Source organism: Bemisia tabaci, chromosome 2 (assembly GCF_918797505.1).
Source record: "Bemisia tabaci chromosome 2, PGI_BMITA_v3".
In the NCBI taxonomy this organism is placed as follows: Eukaryota; Metazoa; Arthropoda; class Insecta; order Hemiptera; family Aleyrodidae; genus Bemisia; species Bemisia tabaci.
This window is the reverse complement of record NC_092794.1, coordinates 77,650,973-77,676,630: the sequence shown is the minus strand read 5'-3', so window position 1 is coordinate 77,676,630 and position 25,658 is coordinate 77,650,973. Positions and strand designations below refer to the sequence as shown.

General features: G+C 40.8%; 1 protein-coding gene across 1 annotated transcript in view; it reads right to left on the bottom strand.

Annotated features, from left to right (window-relative positions):
* LOC140223884 (uncharacterized) overlaps positions 1-25,658 on the bottom strand; it is a 526,084-nt gene that overhangs the window by 297,638 nt on the left and 202,788 nt on the right. The gene's annotated exons all lie outside the window — the stretch shown is intronic.

Here is a 25,658-nt window from a genome sequence, read left to right as displayed (position 1 = left end):
ATTCTGGTTGGAGAATCCAGTAGGGCGGCCCTCGAAAAGAAGCTTAATGAAATAATACTAATGATAGACCTGAAAGAATGGTTAGGAAAGGCTAAACTGGAATGAGGTACAGAGAAGACAAAAAGAGTGTTACTGAAGGGTGCCGTACTGCAAGAAATAGACGCAATAAGACACAAAAACTTATGGCGGCTTGGATTGGAAAAGGGAGAACAAGCATGGATCGGTGCGCAGAAGTAACTTATCTCAGGGTGACTATAGACCAATCTTGATCTTTGAGAACCATGTTAAAAAAACCGTGAACAAAGTCACCACTGGCATGCCTAAAATGGACACAGTTAACGAAGCAACGTAGGGAGTGGGCTTCAAAAAGATAAATGTTCTATACGAATGGGTGTTTTTCCTAATAATCATGTAAGGAGCTTGCATTTGTCATAAAATCCAAATGCAAGTTCCTTACATGATTGTTGGAAAAACACTCCTTCGTATACGAGTGGTATCTCAAAAGTAAAGTCCCTCTTTATTATTTTTCAAGTGAATAAAATCACATAATTTCCAAAATTATTACATCGTTCTGAAGCTAATATCCTAGTCTATTTTTTAATACAATCACCATTTCGATCGGATATTCGTCAAATCACCATTTTTCGTCCACTTTTGGAGTCGTGGCTGCAGTTTTCCTAACCCTTGTCGTAGTGCTCAACCGCCACCTCTCTCTTCCTGTTGTCACCGTCAGGGTGACAAAGTGATACGGTTTTTTATTTTAAAGGGCGTAAAACCCATTGACATTCATCGTCAGCTAGTATATGTTATAGGTATAGTAAAAAACGCGCAAACGGTGTCGAAAATTCGCAGGAGATTGCACCGACTGTCATGACGAAGAAAAAAGCGGCCGGCCGTTCTTTTCTGACGAGACAATTGCGAAGATTGAAGCAGCAATGCTTGAAGATCGAAGGGTCTTGATCGAGGAGCTTGCTTTTTCGTTTCTCTTTAGAAGTCATCAAATTACGGATCTTTAGACCAAACATCCTGTTCGTTTGGCCTTATCTGTAGCCGGAAAGTCGCGAACGGCCAATTGAGGCGCGGTAACCACCTTCCGGCGCGCCCCTTAGGCCGCCCAGTGAACTCCAGCCTCTTGCTGCCGACGTAGGGTTGAGAATAGGTCATCCCAGCCGGAAATCGATGAGTTACGAATCTTTGGGCGAAAATGTTGGCCATTTTATCGTATCTCTGAGCCTTTGGCTTTAAGCTACGATTTTCGGGGGAAAGTTAAATCTCCTTACCGGGCGCATCCGTGAATTCGGCTCCTTGTAGCATTTTCAGGCAGACAGCTTGGCACACATGTCTGCTTCTCTTCTTTTCGCTTTTTTATCGAAAGTATTTGTTATGTTAGGGGAAAATTTACAAAACCATCGCCGAAGAGTTGCTTTCAACCGTTCAGGGCACACGGTAGCCGTGTGTTGTTCGCGTTGCGATCTCATTCTCGTCTTCAGTCCTTTCGTAGAACTGGAGAGTTAGGATCATAGTTTTAGTTTTCAAATTCTACTCTCTCGAGAAAAAAATATTTAACTCAAGAGACGTGCAAGAAAGAGAGGAGGGGGATCATAACTGGCGATGATTTGTTTCGTACAATGTATGGATCGTTACGAATATTTAAAGCCCCTCAGAAATAATTTAATTCGTACTTGTGGACACTTTAGTCCATTCAAATCAAATTATATGATGAACCTTGTGCTACCGCTGATTGTGCTAAAGACGAGGTTCATGATAGAAATCCAAAAATGTTGAGGTATACTTGAAATGAGTGGATTTGCTTAAAATGCACACTTCTGCGCTAGACGTATTTCTGTTATTGCTTTTAAATATTACTGCGAGGAAAATTTATAGAGCTCTGACATAAAGGAGAGAACAGTCGGAGAAACAGCGTCTTTACTAGTTTTAGAACTCAGAGAAACTGTCACTGGACATAAAGTAACTTCAGTATGGAAGATTATTAAGTGTCATGTACTTGTTCCTACTGAAAGTAGTGCATTGAAAGAAATGTCAATTCACTGCAATACCTTGTCTTTACTATACGCATGTCTCTCAGTTGGTTTCTTTTCTTTCTTTTGTTCATAGGTAATCGTAGTATTAAAATAAAATGACCCCAACTCTTCAGTTCTGTGAAAGGACTGAAGACGAGAATGAGATCGCAACGCGAACATTAAATCTCCGGCTACCCCGGGTCCTGAAGGGTTGAAAGCATCTCTTCGGCATTAGTTTGGTAAATGTTCCCCTAAGAAGACTAATACTTTCGATAAAAAAAGCGAAAAGAAGAGAAGCAGAGATATGTGCCAAGTTGTCTGTATGTATAAGAAATATGTAAGCTTCAGGAACGGCCAGCAATGCTATAAGGGGCCGATTTACGGATGCGCCCGGTAAGCAGATTTACCTTTCCCCCGAAAATAATAATTTAAGGCCAAAGGCTTAGAGATACGGTAAAATGGGCAAAACTTTCGTTCGAAGACTTGGAACTCATCGATTTCCAGCTAGGATGACCTATTCACAACCCTATGTCGGCAGCAAGAGGCTCAAGTTCACTGCGCGCCTCAATTGGCCGTTCGCGACCTTCCGGCTACAGATACGGCCAAACGGCCGAGATTTTGGGCCCAAAGAACCGTAGTTTAGATGATTTCTTTAGAGAAACGACACAATTTTCGTCAAAATACTAAATATTTATGATCTCTGTAGTGCGCTGGGGTGCCACTAAAAAAAGAAAGAAAGAAAGAAAGAAAAAAAAAAAAAATTCCTTAATTTTACTTTGCATAGCCTGTACACCACCTGCGTTGCATAGACCTGGGGAGCTCAACTTTTCTCAAATTTCAGAAATTGGGGCATCCTATCCTTGGCTCTTTGCCTTTTGCACCCACCTCTTCGAGATAGGGGTGTTTAAACGAATTCTTGCCGGAACACTTTCGATATCGTCTCTTATTGAAACTGGCGCAGTAGTCCAGGCGCCTGGTAGCTAAAAATGAGGCTACCTGGAATTTTGGGTACACAGCGATTTTTTCGGCTAACTTTATGTTTTTTGGGTCGCTGAATCTGAATCTGAAGTTTCCTACCGCGTATCTGGTGAGCATTTTCCGCCATTTTGAAAAAATGGCCTAAAAAGGCCTTTTTTGCGGTTTTTTTGTGTAGCGGCTACGCATGAGAAAAAATCCCGGATTTAGCTAATGTTTCGAATAGCTGACAAAATTTGAAAGAAAATGGTGTACGCATATGCTAGGTTTGCTTAAAAATTGAGGAAGATAAAGCATCGTGAACATCGCGCCCATTCACGTTTTCGCGGCGCACCCGTTAACGCGTGATCCGGCTCGCCGCGGTCAGCTAAGTTCCGAAGCGTTCCAAAGTTCCGAGATCCGAGGTTCCTCAATTTTTGAGCAAACCTAGCATATTCATATACCATTTTCTTCCAAATTTTGTCAGCTATTCAAAACAGTAGCTAAATCCGGGATTTTTTCTCGTGCGTAGCCGCTATATAAAAGAAGATTCGGATTCAGCGACCCAAAAAACGTAGAATAAGCCAAAAAATCGCTGTGTACCCAAAATTCCAGGCAGACGTACCAGGCGCCTGGACTACAGTACCGACAGTGGCGATGATATCGACAACAGCCGGCCTTATCGGATTTTTGAGAGCTCGCTCTCAATGCATTGTTGCCCCGTGTGTTTGTCAGATTGCCTGGCGCGGTGGCGCGTAGAATAGATGTACAAATGGCAACAGCTTATTTTCGTCAGCTCCGAAAACTCTGATCGCTATCGACATGAGCGCTTTTATCGTAACTTTTTCTTAACAGAACTGTTTCGGTAGCTTACCGAAAACCGATAGAACAGCCCTACTTCGAGTGGTCTAGTCTAAAGGTTCTCGTTTTGTCCTATACTTGCAATTTTATTCTACCTGTAACCGAAGCCTTGGTGTTACACTCCCCTTAAGTTCAAAAATAGAATTATAATATTTCTGAGGCTTCTGCGTCCCATAAATACGCATAAAAATTCTTTCCTACCGCTGAAATTCAAGAAAAGGAAGTAGTAGAAAGACTTCTAGAACGAAAACAAATATTGAAGAGGAATGCCTAATAATTACTTTCTCAACTGTATAGTACGATACAGAGGGTACGGCTTATTTGGAGAAAGTCTGAAATGTTATGACGGCACGTCTTCAATCGGTTCGATTTTATGAAAGAGCATACCAAAGAAAATTTCAGCACGAAATTCGAAAATTTAGAGGTCACTTGAAGGCCTCAAAATTTACGATTTTGGCCAAATTTCGTAAAATTTCTTCCATATTGACGAATCTTCAGGACAATAAGAATGAAAAAGAGTCAGCATTTTTCTCATCCGTCATGGTTTATTCAACTCCAAGTCGACAAATGTCCCCACTCTATGATCCCTGAGTCACAAAAATGACCTGGGTAGGAACCTGCAAAAGCCGTCCGTCCCGCACTGTTAGCCGGATACTGGAGTCGCGTCACCGCGTCGATTTCGCAGGCAGCCGCTCGCTACTCCTCGCTATAATCCGTTGTCTACGACCCGAAAATGGCAAGAACCCTGCACTTTTTGATCGGAATTTGCCGCTTTCAGGGCTCATTGGTGGTACCCTCAGGAGCAATTTTGGAAGGGGAACCACTCTGAGCCCCGCGACTGGAGCAAGATGACGGCCGTTAAAGTCCGCCATTTTAGTTTTTTTTCAAAGCGCTGTCCCTCGGCTGCTATGGATCCGATTTTGATCAACTTTTTTTTAAATGAAAGGTAATTTCTAGGAAAACAATTTTATTCCTTGTCATTTTTCCTGTCAGACGTATATTTTTTTTCAAATTGGGCTGGACTAAAAATGTTCCAATTTTCGGAAACTTTGAGGTCAAATAACTTTTAAACAGGCGAGAAAATGGATATTTGGTCTACCCTGAGGGAGCTGCAGAATTGTTTGTCGTTTAACTTGATACCAAAACCATTTCTGTGCGATAAGAAATAAAGTCGTGAGATCAATTTAAGTGATGCGCGCGGGTGCGCGCCGCCCGGCCCGTTTCAGGGCCCTGGACGGCCGACGCGACCCTTCAATGCGCTGTATTTCGGTTGCTATGCTGCCGATTTTGATCAATTTTTTTGGTAAGTAGATGTACTCGAACTCGAGAAGATGAGACTAGGCCACCCGGCTACGGGGCCCAGACCTCAAGAGAGAAAAGGAAATCAGAGAAAGGAAGACGATAAGTTAGACTTTCGAAACGACAGAACACAGCAGGGAACTACACACACTACAAAAAAGGGACTTACAAAATGGTTGGGGATAAGTCCCCAACCTTTCAAAAAATATACTCACATCAGGACGCGCGGTCTCGACCCGGGTCTCACTGGAACTGACTTCCCCAACGGCTCCTGGGCACGCCATCCCTGATTGGCCGATCCATCCTCATTTGGCAACTGCAACCAATCAGAGATGGCCCACCCGGAACCACCGGGGAAGTGTCGCCCTCTGGCGAAACTACTTTGATATACTACCTTGCTACAGATACCCCCCTAGATTCCCAAATTGTCAGACAGAGTCAGGCGATTTGGAAACCTGGTTCCCCGAGAGGGAAGAGACCATGCAGCAGAGGCAACATACCATAAAAGAAATGAAAAAAAAAATATAATTTGGAAGAATTTAATTTGATTTTAGTCCGTATCGGCTCTGTCGTAATTTATTCAAAAAAAAAATTTTGTTCAGAAACATTGAACATATTTACAAAAGAAACAGTATAAAAAAATCGACAAAAACAAAGTTGACATAAACAGTTGTCAGGTAAGGCAGTACATTGAAACTTCGTTTTAAATTTACTTAAAGTTACTTAAAATTAGGGGTGTGTGCGTAAATTTCCTGTTGTGCAGACAAGTTAGGCAGTGTTAGGCAGTGAATCTTAACAAGTTTGTTAGGTCTACGCTATTATTAAAATCCTAGGGGACTGGGGAAACCATACTCCACAAACGACCTAATTTGTGGATGTAGAACTAATTTCAATTTCATGTCGTCACACAAAGTTTGAAATCTAGCATGATAATAGAATTCCAAAGATTACCAGCTGCCCATACAACTCGTAAAATCAAGAAATTCTACTATTATACTCAGTATTGCTACCAGAACTACAAGGTTTTGAATAAAAAAAAAATTGGGATAACAAAAAAAAAAAAACAGCCACAAGGTGCGAATCATGCTTAGCCTATCGAAACGCAACCTTGAGTCTCACTGACAGGAGTAAAAAAAAAAATTAAATAAAAAAAAAAAAGTCTCGAACCATCAGGGACTTAAAATAAACAAAAATAAATAAAGCTACGAGTGACCCAGTCTGCTCCATCCTCGTAGGATCTCCCTCTAGCTGGCTGTACTAGGGGATACTCAAGCAGCTTCAAGCCATCCTGCCGTCAATTCTACTTGATTTAAGGGATAGGGATTTTAAAAGTGGTGCCGGAGTACCTTCGTCCGCTGGCCGGAACACCGAAACAAAAAGAGATACAAAAATGGGATACCACCTAGTGGCATCGGCCATCCTGCTTATCCATTAGGGGCTGTTCAATTGAAATCAGGCTGCCTCTTACCAACCCTTAGATGTTGGATGGATTAACATTGTTGAACAGAAGAAAATTTACTTGTTAAGATTCTGGTTTTAAATGGTGAGCAAATTTGAAACATCATTTTAAAATAATTTAAGAAATTGTTAAGCAGCCCATACTACTTATCAAATCAATTAATTTTTTACCATTCTGTCAAAATCTGCCTCCATGACAAAGTGCTGAAGTAAATGGGACATTGTAATTAAATTTTGAAGAATTTTACAATTAGCAAACATAAAGTTTAAATTAACACAAAAAGAAGATTGACTTTGATGTAGTAAGCCGGGTAACAAATCAAAGTCATTCTAGGGGGTTTTTATGCCATAATTTGGAAAAATCTAACTTGCCTTTTACCAATGTTTAGTTTAATCATGTGTGAACTAAAAATATTTTTACTAAGACTAACATTTTGAAGTAAAAAAAATAACAATAGTAAACAAAAAAAAATGCATGGCTAGATAACACTTAAGTGATGTTTTTTCACTCTAAGAGTTAGTTCCTAACATTGAATATTTAAGAACTGATGGGGTAACACAGAGAAAAAAAAATAGAGAAAACAGAGTAAGAGAAGACAAGGGGGGGGGGGGGGAGACAAAAAGAAACTGAAAAATTTAAGTCAGCACAGTTTCAAATACTTATTAGTAGAGTTTTGCAATAGTAAATGGAGTTACTTAATTCTAAACATTTCCCTCTTGGGAATGAGTTATGTACTTCAAAATATCTTTATTTTTCTTGTGCTGATGCCAGAATATTACTTTAATAAAGAAAAATTAGGAAATACTTGACCTCTACGGCCATAGTTTTTTCAAAAAAAAATTCTCTGAAGAAAAATTTTGTATTCTTTATCCATTTCATCATAGTGCACTATCTAGCTACTATTTGACCTGAGTAGCATTTTACCCCCGATTCTCCCGAGAGAAGACGGGACATAGGGTCGTCTTAAAAGAACGAGGGAGAATTGGGGTTTGCTTTAACAAGTGGTATTAACTTACAGCACCAAAGGATTAGATAAAAACAATAATAAAATACAAAGAGTGACAAATATAACAAAATTATTTACAAGGAGAGGTTTTCTAACATCCTTGGTTAGGCTATCTACAGGTTAGTCGACATAGCCCACTAAAATAGCATTTTGATTACAATACAGCAGCATTTTAGTCGAAAACAGGTTCTTTGACAAATGGTTTTAAGTGTTAAACATTATGGGTACCGTAGATTTCGCCAGTATCCATATTTTTTAAACTAAAAGCATTATCTCCTACTTCCTTAACGATGGTAAAAGGTCCTTCAAATAGGCAAAAGAACTTTTTAATTTTGCCACTTAGAGCGTCAGATAGATAGTGGGTTCTTACCAAGACCTGTTGGCCAACTTTAAAATGGTACAATTCATGTTTATTATCATGAGATACTTTACGTTTCGCAGCTTGTTTGCGTGAGGTGGCTTCAAGAATTGAAAGTTTGAATTTAAAGTCAACTGGAGAGTCAGAGCTTGGAAAATTGATAATTGTTGAGAGGAAGTTGTATGGACTCTCATGTTTCATTGCCTCTATCGGCGTAATACCTGTAGACTCACTTACAGTGTGATTGATACAATTTTCTAAGAAGGGTAGATGTTCGACCCATTTTGTATGTTTATCATTACAATATATCCGGCACATTTCACCTATAATACGCATATAGCGTTCTACTGGATTTGATTCCGGGTGGTACACAGCAGAATGTGTTGGCTCTATTCCAGCTTCTTTTAATTTTGTATGCCAATAGCCTGCTTTGAAACACGGGCCACGATCTGAAATTACTTTTTGAGGTTTACCTACATCTTTTACATAGTTCTCCAAGAACTTTCTAGTTACAATAACAGCAGTACCTTTTCTAACAGGGTATAGTTTTACATGCTTAGTATAAATATCCAAACAAACAAAGACGAGTGAAAAATTACCTTTAGCTTTGGGTAGTTGGCCAAACAAATCAACCGATAAGAGCTCTAAGGGTTTACTAGCAGTTACTGACTTAAAGGGAGCATGATATGTTTTGTTCGGTACTTTACACTTTTGACAGTCGATACATGCCGTCACCATGGCTCTAACCTTGGCTTCTAAGCGGTTAAAAGTTACAAATGATTTTAAATAACAATAAGTTTTCTTGGACCTAAAATGGCCAATAGATTGGTGAGCTAGTTCAATAACAGTTTTTTCAAGTGACTTAGGTATGCATAATTTCCAGGATTCATCTTTCGCAAATTTAGTAAACAGGTGATTTTCAAATAAAAGATAGAAACTATCACCTTTAAATGGGATCTTATCTTTGATTTTAGCATACATTTTTCCTAAGCGAGGATCATTTTGTTGGTGCTTTGCAAGATCAGAGATTAGGCTAACTAAGTCGGCCGGTAAATATGCTCTAGAAAAGTTAACACAAAGTTCTGCTTCGGTTGGAGGGAGTGAGTGAAGTTCAGGCGGATACCTAGAAAGGACGTCGGCAGCAATATTTTCCTTGCCTTTAATAAACTGAATATTCAAGTTAAATTGCTGTAGAAACAAAGACCAGCGAGTTATTCGGCCAGCTGTAAGAACTGAGTTTTTAGGAAAAGTTAAGGCATGGTGATCTGTCAGCACTGTAGTGGGAAATCCCAGGATAAATTGACGGAATTTTTGACAACCAACTACAATCGATAATAGTTCAATTTCGGTTGTAAAATAATTCATTTCAGGCGCAGTTAATGTTCTACTATAAAAGATTATTGGTCGGCGATGGCCTTCATCGTCGTACTGAAATAACTCGCCACTTACTGCCAGATAGCTAGCATCTGTGTTCAGATAGAACTCCTTATCGTATTGAGGGAACGCTAATACAACATCGTTAATAAAGTTTTCCTTAATGTCATCGAAAGCCCTCTGCTCCGCATCCGTCCACTTCCACGCAGCATCTTTCTTCAGAAGATGAAATAAGGGCTGTAGTAATTTAGAGTGATTTAAGTGAAATTTAGAATAAAATTTAACAAAACCAATAAAGCTTTGAAGAGCTTTTTTATTTTTAGGAACTGGGAATTCTCTAATACAACGTACTTTTGACGGTTGCATAGATATACCATCTTTAGAGAGGACATACCCAACAAATTCTAGTGATGGTAGAATGAATTCGCTTTTTGGAAAATTGAATGTCAGGTTGACTTCTTCAGCGCGTTCTAGAGTACGGTCAAGATGTGAAATATGGAGCTCAAAAGTCTCAGAGACCAATCCCAGGTCATCAACATATTTTAAAAGCCAATGGAAAGATGGGCCAAATACATAATACATAGCCTTGAGGAAGGCTTGCATACTAACACATAAACCAAATGGGACTCGGATCCATGTGTAGTTCTTTCCTTCAAAAGTGAAAGCTACATAATCCCAAGAATCAGGGTGTAATTCTACTTGTAAAAACGAAGAGACACAATCAAGTTTTGACATAAAAGCTGGTTTCGGGAAACGGTACAAGAGATTGTCGATGGCTTCAGGGGTTTCAGCATCGGAAATTAAACGCTTATTCAAAGTTCGAGCATCGAGGCAGAGGCGCACCGTGCCATCTTTTTTATCTACTACAACTGATGGATTTCGAAAAGGGCTAGAACTTTCTTTTACACAAGAGATTTCAATGAGCCGTTGTAACTCTTGTCGGGCTTTGGCTCGACGAGATTCATGTACAGGATGCGACTTATCTGTAAATAGAGTTTCATCCTTAACTATAAGTTTATGAACAAAACCTTTAATTTTTCCCGGCCTTGAGGAAAAAGCACGGCGTCGCTTAACTAATACATTTAACAATTTAGTTTTCAAATCAGGTTCTAACTGACAATTAAATATTTTTAAACGAATTTGTTCATCAGTAAGCATATCAATTTCAGTAATTCTCGAATACAGTATTACTGATTCAAGATCATGAGAGAGTTCAGAGCTCCCATCTTCAACAAAAGTTCCACCAATATAAATAAGTCTTAATTTAATTTCAGATTGTTGTAAGGACATCTTCTTAGATGGGTAGTCATTGGATGCACGAGCTACACGAGTTTTCTCGCAGATAAGGTCGGCCAATTTATTTTTACCCGACCAAGATAGATGTAGCCCGTTTTGGGTAAAATTGGATTCAGAAAATAAATCTTTAGTTGGAATAAGAGAGCAAGAGGTTTTCTTCAGAATTTTTGAGAAGTGTAGGTTTAATTCTGAAATTTGTGAATTAAACTTAGCTGTGTCTTGTCTGTTGAAAATTTCGAAAAATGACACTTCACATTTTAGAGAAGTTAATGGTGTAAAATCAAATTCAGATTTTAAAAGTGCTTTACTTTTAGATAAATTGAGATTGTTCGTTCCTGCTATTATATAAAGAAAATCAGAAGATGTTAAATTCTGACAAAATTTTGCCAAGTCTTGTATTACTTCAGCAAAAGTTGCTCCTGGAATAAATTGAACAATTATTTTAAAATCAGGAAGTCTATCTGCCAGAAGCTCGTGCATCTCTGCCGTGACTATCAGCAAGTAAAACTAACGTAGGCTTAAACTCAGGCTGAACAATTGCCGTAGAGTTGATCTTAATATTAGTTACATAACGTAAAAATGGTATGCGCAGGCGATCGTTCAGCAAAGTCACACACTGATGAGCGCAGTCTATTGTTCCATGGTACTGAGTAAAGAAATCGATTCCCAAAATAAAGTCGGCATTGATATTTGGGACTATCAAAATAGTCTTAGGGAGATCATGGTTATTAAAAGTTAAAACAGCATAAATCTGAAAGCTTACGGTTTTAGATCGGACACCAGTAACACCTTTAAGAAAAATGCCAGTTGTCGGTAAGATGTCAAACGAATGTTTGGTAGTATTGCAAACACTTTCATAAAAGTCTTTGCTCATCAGTGTAACTTCACTTCCTGAGTCCGCCATTGCCTCGAATGAATGTCCTGAAATTTTAATGGAAACAAACGGAGATTTAAAACGAGTATTGGTAAGCTGGGGTTCACTTTCCTCTAACAAAAATTCATCAGTCGGGATTACATCAGAATAGTCTTGAAGTTGGGCAGTAGGTTTACAAACTTGGTTAATTTCGTTACAATTAACATTCGTTACTAGAGCAAGCTTAGTTAAAATAATTTGCCGCACAAGAGGGTTTGAGCTTTCAGAAGCTTGAGCTTTTTTAATTTCCTTATTTTTATTTAACGAAAGAAAACAAGAATTTTGGCAAAGAGTTTCAACATTATATTGAATTTTACTATTGATTACGTTTAAAAACGCATTAAAATTTGAGTTCCCCTGTAAATGAAGGATTTCTGAAAAGATAATAGGAGTTAACTTTGAAAGCTTCACCAACAAGTCTAAAATATCACTCAGAAGATTCTCATTTAAAGTTAGTTTGTTGAAAGAACAATTGAAATATCTGACTGTATCGAGATTGTGCAGTATAATTAGAATAGCTGTATATTGGGTAAAGGCAACTTTTAAACAATATTGGAAAAGTGCTAGTAGATCTGAAATCAGAAATTCAAAAACTGGAGAGAAGTTAACAGTGAGAGAAGGAGTTTTGAATCCTAATGATTCATCGAGCATACAATGTGGTATCATAAGAAGCCATCGAGTAGGAATTTCTGATTCAGCCGACGCTAAGCTCACTCTAACAAAACAATAGTGTGAGTTTGTATTGCTTATTGCAGAATCAAGCCATGATGGTAGATTTTTAGAGCTGTTGGTTATTTGAGCTGACGCAGACTGAAAAGTGGAACTTTTAACAGGGGACTGACAAGGGGAGTCTACGAAGTGACATCCTGGGATTGGGTTCATTTTGCTTGTACATGAAGAAGAGACAAATCTAAGGTTGACGTATTTTTTTTTAGCCGCCACCTCCCAACCGTTCTCGAGATATCGATTTTTAAAGTTACGATTTTTGCACGTTTCCGCGCGGAGTTCCGGCGAGTCAACTGAGCGCCGGCAAGCTGCACGAAGCGCGTTTCCTATCAGCGCTGCAGACCGGCCATTCTTATCAATAGTTCCGTGGCCGAGTGGTAGAGTGTTCGCCTACCGTTCCGTTGATCGCGGGTTCGAATCCCGCTTTGAGCCGTAACTTATAGGGTACGCCGCAATGCGTTTTTACAAGTTTTCTTTATTTTTATCACACACCAAGGGGTCCGCCCCCTGGCCGCTACGCGGCCCAACCCCCGGGGCGAAAAGGCGCGCTTCGCGGCGAGGGGAATCATCGAAATCGACCGTTGACGGTTGCAAATTCAGAGTAAGGAAAAAGTCATTAAGAATATAGTGTGGTGGGAAATTTTTATTTGAAACATCATTTTATCATTCAATTAAAAGTAGTAACCGTCAACGGTCGATTTCGATGATTTCGCTTGCCGCGAAGCGCGCCTTTTCGCCCCGGGGGTTGGGCCGCGCAGCGGCCAGAGGGCGGACCCCTTGGTGTGTGATAAAAATAAAGAAAACTTGTAAAAACGCATTGCGGCGTACCCTATAAGTTACGGCTCAAAGCGGGATTCGAACCCGCGATTAACGGAACGGTAGGCGAACACTCTACCACTCGGCCACGGAACTATTGATAAAAATGGCCGGTCTGCAGCACTGATAGGAAACGCGCTTCGTGCAGCTTGCCGGCGCTCAGTTGACTCGCCGGAACTCCGCGCGGAAAAGTGCAAAAATCGTAACTTTAAAAATCGATATCTCGAGAACGGTTGGGAGGTGGCGGCTAAAAAAAAAATACGTCAACCTTAGATTTGTCTCTTCTTCATGTACAAGCAAAATGAACCCAATCCCAGGATGTCACTTCGTAGACTCCCCTTGTGAGTAGAGAGCTCTGAACTCGACTCAGATTCTGGACAACTCAAGTTTAGTTTAAAGACTGGTCATTGTTGCTCTCACACTGTTCCCATTCATTATTTGACTATTCAATATTCTCAACACATGAGACTCGCTGAGGCTGGGGCACAAACTTTTTTGTGAAAACTTTTGGTTGTTCCACTCCTTTCTTAGAACCAGTTTTTCGGATTTTGTCAAGGCGCTGTAACTTGGCCAACTCTGAATCAATTGTGTTTTCCCCAGGTTGGGTGAAGTGCTGTTGCACATCCCTAGGAAAATGCGTGAGAACTGCCGCGATTATATTTGAGTCCGAAATGGGCTCATCTAAAAATTGAAGATCACGCATATATTTCAAAAAATAAGAAGCAAGCTTATCCTTATCAGAATATCGACCAGCATAAAGCGAGGCTGCAATAGATGATTGCTCTGCGGGTCCCCAATAAAATTTAAAAAACTCATCTTCAAAATCCTTAAAAGAACTAAAGTGCTGCCTAGCCCTAAACCAAATCATTGCTTCACCTTTCAAAAATCTATACATGTGATCTAATCTATCGGAGTCATGAACGTTGTGATAATCAAAGAATGTAACTAAGTTTTTTATGAAATCTCTGGGATGTAGGTTATCCAAGTTTCCATCAAAGGACTGAGGGTCACGAATTTTCATTGTACTTTTCTTTCGAGTAACTTGACTCTCTCTGGAATGTATGCTAGAATTGGATATGGATGTGATCTTACTTTCTTTATTTAATTTAGGGGTTACATCTTGAAGCGACTCCTTTTTCACTTGATCCAGTAAACTATTTTCTACTAGAGTCGGAATTTTACTCTCCAAAACATTAAATTTTTCAGAAACTTTAGAGTCAAGAGCCTCAAACCTATCCAAAAGGATACTAAACGCACGCTCTGTACTGATAGAGCTTGTCGATGGCACAGGAGAAACACTACGTGGTCTAGGTCTATTGACAGCACCCGCTGGCTGTTGCTCAGGAGTTACTGGAGGCGTTTGATAGATATTATTCGGCAAGTGACCAAAAGTCTGGAATCGCGGAGGGTAATTAGGTGGAAGGGTAGTAAACACCCTTGAGTTTGACTGGTTTTCAACCAAAACAAATCTATTTTGATTTGGAGGAGGGGGGGGGGGGTTGGAGCATTACTGCCCTGATTAATAATCACATTCGGATTGAGAGGAAGCAAAGGTCTATGAACATCCATTCCTTGAAAATGAGGCCCAGGATGCCTAACAACATTGGGCACTGAGTGACCACGACCTCTACGAGGCTGAAAACCAGGTATTGGGGGTCGGCGAGATTGATAGTCTCTGGTGTTGTATCCTTGATCACCACTCATTTTGACAGAAGATAATATTTGAATAACTGCGTACAATAAACACAATAAATGAACCTGAACGGTTCAGTCGAAACTAAATAATAAACTAATTAGACCGAAACAATACGACCTGATGAGAAAGTTGATGATCCTGGAACGATGATACTCCACGCACTGAAAAATAAAGATGAAGCGTCGATTAGTAAAGTTGATCCAGATTATCTAAGTTAAGTCCAGGTTGGTTAGACATCCATTTAAAGTAAAGTCAATCTTCATTTGTAGCCTTTTTCGTGGCGTGAAAGGCCTAACCGATGTCATCCTTCCTTCAGACAAGAAAACTCGTAATCGAGAGTGCCAACCATGTCACCGCTTAGCTGCTAATCCACCCACGCTGTAACTCTGGATATCCATGTTACTCACAGAGTCAATCCGCATCAATCGTTGGGCTCAAGGCAAATAGGAGCTCTATCCCTCGTTGCAGTATGTAATTAAAGCGATACAATACTGGGTGTCAAAGGTCTCACCTTAGATGGTACTCGTTGGGGCCTTTCTTAGCCGAACGCTAAGCTCACTCTAACAAAACAATAGTGTGCGTTGTGGTGATAGAGACACGATTGAAAAGCAATAAGCCTTGAATGGCAAACACACTCATAACCCGAGCGATCGAATGAACGAAAACGGCACAATTAAAATTGAATCTTAAAACAACTTAAACCTCACCCAGACTAGCTGAGACTCTTGGTCCTTGTTGCCTTAACACTAATATATAAATGTATGTTATTTATTTATCGTTTATTATTTTTATTTTGTTTATTATGTTTCTTGTGTGTGTATTATTATTTATTATTAATTTAGATAGATTTTCGGAAAACGGTAAAGTCGATGAGAAAAATATACCAACAGTGGAACTAAAGACGAACCATAACAACAAGAGAGAGGTTATGGTTGATGGTGCGATTGATCGCTGACTGGTGTTGGCACCGATGACTGACGTCACTTGAAATTGCCGCGGTTCAAAATGGCGGACATCTAGAAGACAATGAACAATGAAACACGTTTTCACAAAATTTCATTTCCCGAAAAATAGGACCGAAACGGAGGAAAAGGGATATCTACCCAACGCTGGGAGATTAGATTAAATAAGTTCATAATAAATTAACACTAAACAATTAAGTTGTCACTGATTTCAGGCCACGAAACACGCCTGCTAGATCGGTGCCGCACACGTTACTAGATCGGTTACGTGGATGAAACCACCGAGAACTTTCGAGATTCACATGATTAAACGAAGCACTGGTATCACTTAGATAAATATAGGACGAAAACGGGGATTAGTTTACCGAAAACACACGTATTTTCGGCCCCACGTTGGGCGCCATCTGAGACTAGGCCACCCGGCTACGGGGCCCAGACCTCAAGAGAGAAAAGGAAATCAGAGAAAGGAAGACGATAAGTTAGACTTTCAAAACGACAGAACACAGCAGGGAACTACACACACTACAAAAAAAGGGACTTACAAAATGGTTGGGGATAAGTCCCCAACCTTTCAAAAAATATACTCACATCAGGACGCGCGGTCTCGACCCGGGTCTCACTGGAACTGACTTCCCCAACGGCTCCTGGGCACGCCATCCCTGATTGGCCGATCAATCCTCATTTGGCAACTGCAACCAATCAGAGATGGCCCACCCGGAACCACCGGGGAAGTGTCGCCCTCTGGCGAAACTACTTTGATATACTACCTTGCTACAAAGAATCAGTTCATTAATTAAAATTGGCGCTTACTTGATAATTTTTCAAAATTTTCATGAAAAACCAAAATTTTCGAATTTACAAAAAAATTTCGGTTGAATATGCAATGCGGACGATTTTAAATGGGTGTTTTGTTACCATATGTAAACGTAGAATGATTTGAGGTCTAGTCTGATACCAAAACCAATTTTGTGCGATGAAAAATAAACCGTGAAATATAAATAAAAATAAAGTGTGACTTAAGTGGAACGCAACGTTGCGCGTCTTGCGGCGCGTGACCCGCGTGGGGTTGTTGAAGCCCTTCACAGCTTTTGTATGCTCTGTACTTCGGTTGTCACCCATTCCGTTTAGATAATTAATTTTTACCAAGCTGTCAAAAATTTCTATGGAATCATAGCGTTGTCGAGTGGAATAGGAAAACATATTTTTTATCATAATTACGATGTATTTTATGCCATCGTCAATCCAGTGTGAAAAAAAGAACGTAGAATTGCGGTACAAATTTTATTTCAGTTACAGAGTTCACATCATTACTCTAGTATATTTTGCAGCTGAAAGTCTTTTCTTGATTGATTTTCGGTAAACTTATAGGACTGAACGATACTAAGTAAAAACAAAACACGATACATCGTAATAGGTAAAAAAAAAGATGATTACATGTATATTGACTGGACGTCCCCCCCCCCCCCCCCCCAAAAAAGGAAAGAAGAAAATACGAGAAGAGTCTTGTGTTCCATGCCTTGAGAAAACCTGCTATCATAAAAACTAGAGCAGGGAATATTAAGTAAAGAAATAAATTAAAAGGCGTATGTAAAGGGAGATCAAAGTTTTAATTGCACGTTATCCTTCACTTTCTTGGACTACCGGAAGATAAGGAGCCTCTTCGTCATCATTCTCACTATCCATTCTGTGATAAATACAAAGAACAAAGTAAGTGGGCCTATAGAAGGAGCTAAGGGGGTATAAAATTAGTAATAACATAGAGGAAGTAGGGAAGGTGGGCGGACGATCCGTGGGAAGCTTGGGTAGCCTTGTTGAAAGCGGATCGAGTAGAATTGTAGGAAAGGGGGGAGGATGGCTTGCTGGAAGCTTGAGTAGCCTTGTTGAAAGCAAGTCGGGCTAGGGGATCCATATAAATGCAAGAGGGAAAGGAAAGGGGGGAGGATGGCCCTCGGGAAGCTCAGGTAGCCCTGTTGAACGAGGGTCGGGAAGAGTAGAGGGGGGAGGATGGCCTGCTTAAAGCTTGGGTCCCCTTGTTGAGAGCAGGTCGGGAACTGGAATACACATCACATACATGCTCTACATTTATAAAACGGACATTCTGTTGCAGGATGGAAATTCACGCCTCCTCGCATGGACGCTGGATGGCTCGATGCGTGTATGCACCAGAGGGGAGCGGGCCAAGATCTAAAGGTGTATTGTAATCCCAGCGCTAAGTTTAATGATGTAGTGAGGAACGCCAGGCCAAGAAGGAGTGTGGTCACGGTGATTATTGCGGAGGGAAACGATGTAGAAATGGGGAGAAGTTCGAAGGAGATTGTAGATGGGATGAATATTGAAGAGCTTAAGGCGCAAGCAACTAGGAGGGGGGGGGGTTTATAGTCTGGGCGGAGCTTTTCCCGAGATACGATAAGGGAGAAGAATTCAATAACAAGGTGAGGGAAGTTGGTAGAAGGATTTCGAAAAAATTTATACGCCGAAGGACAACTCATAGGAATCTGGCAATTATTAGATCTAGACACCTCGGCAAAGAATATTTCACAAATGACGGCGTACACCTTAATGAATCTGGCCAATCGAACTTGGCGGACAAGCTATATTGACTTTACGAACATGGTTACCAGGCGGTTGAGCACTTCGGCCAACTAGAACTGTGACTCTGTTCGTGGAGTCGGTGTAGCTTGCCTGCAAAATGTGTCTACTAACCCTTCAGTTTTGTGTTGCAGGGAGGAGGCCGGAGCTATGCAGGGGGAATGGGAGAGAAAGGGAAAAGAAAAGGCGTAAGGGAGGAGGGAAGACTCGTAAGGGAAGATAGAAAGGGTGAGGGGGGGTGTGGTACCAGCTTGAGCAGCCAGGTGGGGAGGCCACGGGAAATAGCGAAGGGAAAATAAGGGAGGAAGAAAAAAGGGAAGGAGGAGTAGTATTAATGCCAAGGGGTATAAGAAGACCCAAGAGGGAGGAGGTAAGTAGGGAATGGAACCGCCGAAGGAAGGCGAAGACCTCGGGGAATAACTAGCAGTCCCTTTGTAGTTTGTTTTGTAAGCAAATGAGGACCCGAGGTAGGAAAGGGCATAGATAGGAGGGATGAGGAGGGTCAAGGATAATATGAGGGGAGGAGGATATAGAGGGAAGGTAGGAATAGGGTATGGAATCAAATCTGGATCCGAAGCGTGGGTTTTTTATAATCTATAAAGGGTGAGTTTTTTACCGCGTGGAGGATAAAGATAGGGAGGGAGAGGAATGGGAGGATGGGGGAACGATAGGAATGTTAGGTAGGACACTAGAGAGTGGGTTCCCCGCGAGAATTAGGGGACCCTTTCCGGCCCACCAGGAGCCGTGGCTGTTGAGGCCCTTGCCAAGTGGTTGGCATGAATCCTGGTACACAGGGGGAGGTTCAGCCCACCAGGTTTACCTGGGGCCTCCAAGGGTTGGTATCTGTGTGGTTCCGAGTGAAGGCGGGTTAGCTCGGGGTACGGGTAAGAGCTGGAGAGAAGGCTCTCGCCCTTACCGGTGGTTCTAGGTCAATTCGCTCAAGGCCAGGAACTAAGTCCCGACGTCGGAGGACGATAAACTAACCTGGAGCCTCGGAAACGAGGAATCCTTGCAAATGGCATAGGCAGCCTAAAGTGTCAGGTGTTTGGATGACACCGACCGCCAGCTGATGCGGAACAGGGAGCCCTATGTGAACTGTTAAAATCAAGCACAGCAGATCGTAAGCCAACTACTCCCACCAGCGCAAGCCGGAGTCAGGCGCCCACCGAGCGTATAGGTACCGAACTGGGCCAAGTCCAATCCCAGGGAGGCGCGCAGAAGACGCGTAAAAAACTTTTCGACAGGAGGGGTAGACCCCCCGTGTCCGAGTAAGGCTGATCTTCTTGTCAGTCAGGTATCGGCACGATAAACGCAAGACATTATTGTTGTTGTTGTAAGTGTTGTTGTTGTTATCAATTCTGTGAACAAGGAAAAAAGAAGAAAAAAAACTCATTAAAATGAGGGAGTTCATGCCGTCCCTTCCCTCCTCCCCCCACATTAGTAAACGAATAAATTGAAAGAAATAAGAATAGTGCTACGTCTTCCAACATTACACTGAAATTTATTAAAGTACTTAAATGAAGACATGAAATGTTACATTTTTTCTTCGCTAAGTAAAAGGAGTTAGTAACTGAGATCTGTTTGTTTCATTAATTCCATTATTGGGAATGCATTCATTGGAAGAAAAATAACTAGAATAAGAAAGTATGACACCTGAAAGCAAAATAATCGTATTTCTGGCTGAAGGAAGAATACTTTTGGGATTTTCTCTCCACCTCTGTTTTTCTCCCCCCCCCTCCCCCATCCTCTCCGTCTCTGTTATGATACTTGTAATCACCTGGTCTGTTCGGGGGCGGGGGGGGGGGTTGCTTTCCTTACACTTACATGAGGAGGGGGAGGTCGGAAATGCCGAAAAAGTGAGACGAGTAATTTATGAACGCTCCCAAAGGAAACAGGATGTAAGAACCAAAAAAAATTCTGAACTTTGTAAAGTGGTGTTATCAAAATTAAGCGTTTGACCAAATTGATGAAAGTATATCATAAAATAGGAAATAAACTTTAACTCACCTTCATGAAGAATCCTCTGTTCCAAAACGGCCGCTCGTTCGCAATTATTGCGGTGGGATGATTTCAAATTAAAGAATGGACACTTTGGTTATAAAAACAACAAAAGTACATACGCGAAGCTAACAAATATTACATTTTAAACAGTATAAACAATCACACCTCGAAAATCCATTCGTCGGCGAAGCTTTCTTTACTGCGAGGAGATCTATGAATTATTCCGCCTGATATGACCTTACTTTTGCCGACGCAAATGACCACCATCGATCACTAGATCATGTAGGAATTTGAAAACAAAACTTAAAATCTTGATGAAGAGCGTGTTGCTGACATCCACATACAAATCATACCATACATACCTGTCCTGTCATATTTGATTCGCGAAGAGAGGCTCGCGAAAAGAGGATAACCCGCTGCGGCCGGCGCGCGGCGCCGGCCGCAGCAGGTTATCAGCGGAGAAGCGGAAGAGCTCCTTGCGCTCCAGTAGGTTGTTTACTGAAATTACACTCGTGGGTTTATTTTTCATCGAACAAAATTGGTTTTGGTATCAAACTAAACCTCAAATCATTCTACGTTTACATTTGGTAACAAAACACCCATTTAAAATCGTCCGCATTGCATATTCAACCGAATTTTTTTTGTAAACTCGAAAATTTTGGTTTTTCATATAAATTTTGAAAAATTATCAAGTAAGCGCCAATTTTAATTAATGAGCTGATTCTTCTCGAGTTCGAGTACATCTACTTATTAAAAAAATTGATCAAAATCGGCAGCATAGCAACCGAAATACAGCGCATTGAAGGGTCGCGTCGGCCGTCCAGGGCGTTGAAACGGGCCGGGCGGCGCGCACCCGCGCGCATCACTTAAATTGATCTCACGACTTTTTTTTATTATCGCACTGAAATGGTTTTGGTATCAAGTTAAACGACAAACAATTCTACAGCGTCCTCAGGGAAGACCAAATATCCATTTTCTCGCCTGTTTAAAAGTTATTTGACCTCAAAGTTTCCGAAAATTGGAACATTTTTAGTTCAGGCCTATTTGAAAAAAATTTGTAAGTCTGACAGGAAAAATGAGAAGGAATAAAATTGTTCTCCTAGAAATTACCTTTTATTTAAAAAAAAGTTGATCAAAATCGGACCCATAGCAGCCGAGGGACAGCGCTTTGAAAAAAGAACCAAAATGGCAGACTTTAACGGCCCCCATCTTGCTCCAGTCGCGGGGCTCAGAGTGGTTCCCCTTCCAAAATTGCTCCTGAGGGTACCACCAATGAGCCTTGAAAGCGGCATATTCCAATCTAAAAGTACAGGGTTTTTATGGCGTAGTCAACGGACTACTAATGAGTTTCGGGATTCCTCGGTTTGGAGGCTGGGGTAGCAATCTATAGTATACAGCTACAAGCAAAATCTTGGAAGCACTATGTCTGACGAAGTTCCGGACCGAAAAGGATGATCTTTACATGTATGTCATATGTAATAGCTGTAAATGTGCAAAAAATTATGAAACCCTGAACTTTTAATGTTGTGGAGCTTTTAAAGCTCATCAGTTATGTCCAATGTTAATAGCGGGAGAGATGTCGTTTCCGCTAGAAACGTTGAGGTCTGGGATTCTACCTGAGTGACTCGAATAAACAATAGGACAATAAAAAACCTCGTGTAGGACTCCTCATTCCGAGAGTCGAGGAACGGTGCATAGCTCAGGGTTCAAGGTGTAAGGTTTTTACTCAATTTTTCCTCGTTCTTCCGGCTTCGATTGAGGTATTGGTCCATACTCGATTGCTGAATCTCTATTAATATTAATAGCTGATAAACAGCAGATGCAAAGTGAGAAGGCAGGCACTGCGTCGTGTCGGCACGGACCAAATATTATGAACTCTCAACGTCGTAATCCGATTTTTTTTCTTTTTAACTAAGCATATAAAAATAACATAATAAATGGAAATTTCTCCAGTAAGTGGAATGCGTTTACAAAAACGCACCAAGTCGCATTTTCCAAAAAATTTTGTTTAAAGAAGTTTTCAGCTCGACTAACTCTTCATTTTTCCTACAATAATGTTCTCTAATTTAGGCATAAAGCGCGAGTGTCTGCCAGTTTTAAAGGTTTGTGTGTCAAAATAGTGAAAAATCTGTTCAACGCATATAAACCGGGTGTTCCAGAGCACCCGTCCACTATATTTTTCTCGGAAATGGCCGAAAATTGAGCTTCCGGACGAGAAATTTCCGGGGTAAATTAACCCCGAAGAATTCAATGAAAATATTTTCTGCCCCCAAAACCCCTTATGGGGGTTTTTAAGGGAGTGCATATTTCAAATAGAGGGGATATGTTTTGACTTTGGATTTAAATTCTATGGCCAAAAATACAAACGCTCTGCTCTATGCTTTAATTGCTTTAACCCCCATTTTTCGGAGTCACGGGACATTTTTTGGCAAATTTCAATTCGACACTGGAGGCGTTAAAATCATCCGATTTTCAAAATCTGAAAGTCTCCTGAGAGTAGAGGTCAATACTTTTCTGTTGACGTGCCGTATGACCCCTGTTGATCCAAAATTATTGGGGGCCGCGACCCCCCGAAAATTGTGGGGCTTTGGAGGGCCGTAAGTCGAAAATTTCAAATAGCAAGGGTATGCGTAGACTTCAGTTTTGGATTCTATTCAAAAAATTATGATTATAATAATGGCGCCCGGCCTATTTGCTCCAAATTACTTTAGAACCCCATCTCCCTATAAGAGGCCGTGTATTTTTGGAAGAAAAAAGGGGCAAAACTAAGTTGGGGCAGATAGGCTGTGCGCCATATCAGTTCTACTTGTACTCTTGTATGGAAACACATACCTTTGATTTTATCCTCTATTTTCCACTCTCTTATACTTTCAAAAACTGACTTTGCTTAGGGTTGGAAACCAATACTGGAAGTCAGTCTACTTTTTTTTACCGATCAGTTCAGGTTATAATTTACCACCCCAGTAGACCACTAGCGGTACATCTGCCGGAAAAGATGCTTGCGTACCTTCACATGCTGTCCTTCGAAGTTTGGCTCGAGCTGTTCGAACAGTTTTATCGTTTAGGCCCAATTGGTTGACATCTTGGCCAAAAATCTTCGCTGTGTGTGCAAGGATAAAGGTTGCTTGTATTGGTGCGGTCTAAAGTTGAGGCTAATTCTGTTATGCGGATTTTTCTACCTTTTCTTTATTTGGTCCAGGGACAGGTTCAAAATCAGGATTCTCCCTGCGATTTCTTCCGGGCTTTTTCTTTGAGGATTCTCGCCACTACTCGAGTCGGATGAAATCTCGGCCTTTTCAGTAACCCTCGCGTTTTCTCTCACCGCTTTCCTTTTTCTTTTGAGTAACCTCTCATCGCGTTCTACTTGAAGTAGTTCCATACGGGCTAGCTTATTGTCTATTCCTTGCATAAATCACTTACGTCCCTTCGTTCTCTGGGGTCTGGGCAATTAAAAAATGTTTATCCTCTTCAATTGTCATCATCTAAAATCGGACAAATTGATAGAACTTTTCGCGTACTCTTCAAACCGTTTCAAAGTTGTCGAATCCCGCCGATATTCCATTTTATTTTAACATACCGGGTGTTCTAGAGCACCTTTCCACTTTATTTTTCTCGGAAATGGCCGAAAATTGAGCCTCTAGACGCAAACTTTCCGGTGTAAATCAACCCCGAAGAATTCAATGAAAATATTATCTGTCCCCCCAAAACCCCATTTCAGGGGTTTTTAAGGCCCCCCCCCCGTTTCTCGCGTATTTCAAATAGGAAGGGTAGGTATGTTTTGACTTTGGATTTAAATTCTATGGCAAAAAATAAGAACTTCTTGTTCTATGCTTTTTTTCCCCTAAACCCCCATTTTTCGGAGTCACGGGTCATACAACAGCGACAAATATCGCCTTGCGTGCCTTGAGCGAACAAACGCGGAAGGAACCACTCGTAAACCTAACGTAAGCGAATTCTGAAGTGATTGCGAGTGAATTTCATAATATACCGCTTTTGGACGTCTAACGACCGAAGAATTTTTATCTGTCAAGCTTGGTTATGCATATTTGACACGGCATTTCAACCTTACCCTTTCTCTATTATCTGATTTATCTATAAGTTCTTTTTTAGTAAGGTTAGGCCACCCTATACTCTGCGTATGGTCATAGGATAGTTTAATGTTCATTGCAAAACTAGTAAAGGTTGAATTGTTTCAAAATTGGGCAAAAATTGTCAAATTTGCAAAATTGTAAACTTTGAGGCCATTGAGTAACCTCTAAATTTTCGAATTTTGAGCTGAACTTTTTTGATGACGTGCCGTCGTAATATTTCAGACTTTCCCCCAAATAAGCCGCATCCTCCGATACGCGTTTGCCGGACGAATAATCTCTTAAGTTTGAAATATCTTACTTTGTTAAAGAAATACAGCGGGTCTCATCGTGAACAAATAACACAATTTTTATCAAAGTCAAAATCTCAGGGGTCACTTTCTGGATCAAAAACAGATCAACGAGAAGATATGAGTGATTTCACGATGAGAGGAATAGTCGTGTCGCCGTGGGTATTATAAATGCCATAGGGGAAAAGGATTGAAAACCAAGTTGATAAATTATAGGGATGATGTCCCTGAACTTATCCATGTTAAAAAATATAGTAAATTATTATTTTATTCAATAACTAGCTGTTCGGGCGCGTTTCGCGCGCCCTCACGGCTAGGCAGGGAGTTTCCCCCCAGCATCCCCGTAACTTCAAGGCTCGCGAAGCGAGCCGCCATGAAGTAGCGTCATCGAATCGATTAGTCACTTCATTAGTTTTTCTTAAATTATTTTTTTCATTTTTCTTTTCAATTAGTTTTTTTTATGTGATTTTCATCTGCCTTTGATGGATGAAAAACATTTGTTTGCTGACTACAGAAGAAAAAACATGCCTTGACGAAGAGAAAGTATTCTCTAAATATGCAGGCTTCTACGATAGCAATTCGTCATACCTAAGCAATGTTTTTTGTTGTTACTTATGCGCCATGCAGTTCTTCCGTTTTAGTGAGCAAACAAACAGTTTCTCAGCGAGTGCCAAGGCCTGGATACGCGCTCAAATTGCGAACCAATGGGCATGTCGCAAACTTTTCCGAGACCAAAAATAAGAGTTGTCTCTATCAGTAAATGTCTCAATACCAAAAACCCTCTAAAACATTTTCGGGTAAAAAATCCGGTCGAGAAAATTTACGTGTTACATTTTAACCAAAAACATTCCCTTTCCCTCCTCCAAGAAGGTTGATAAAACTAACCATGAGATAGGCAAAACCTGCTCTTAAATTCTCAGGGTCCACCAAAACCAGATATGTCCAAAAA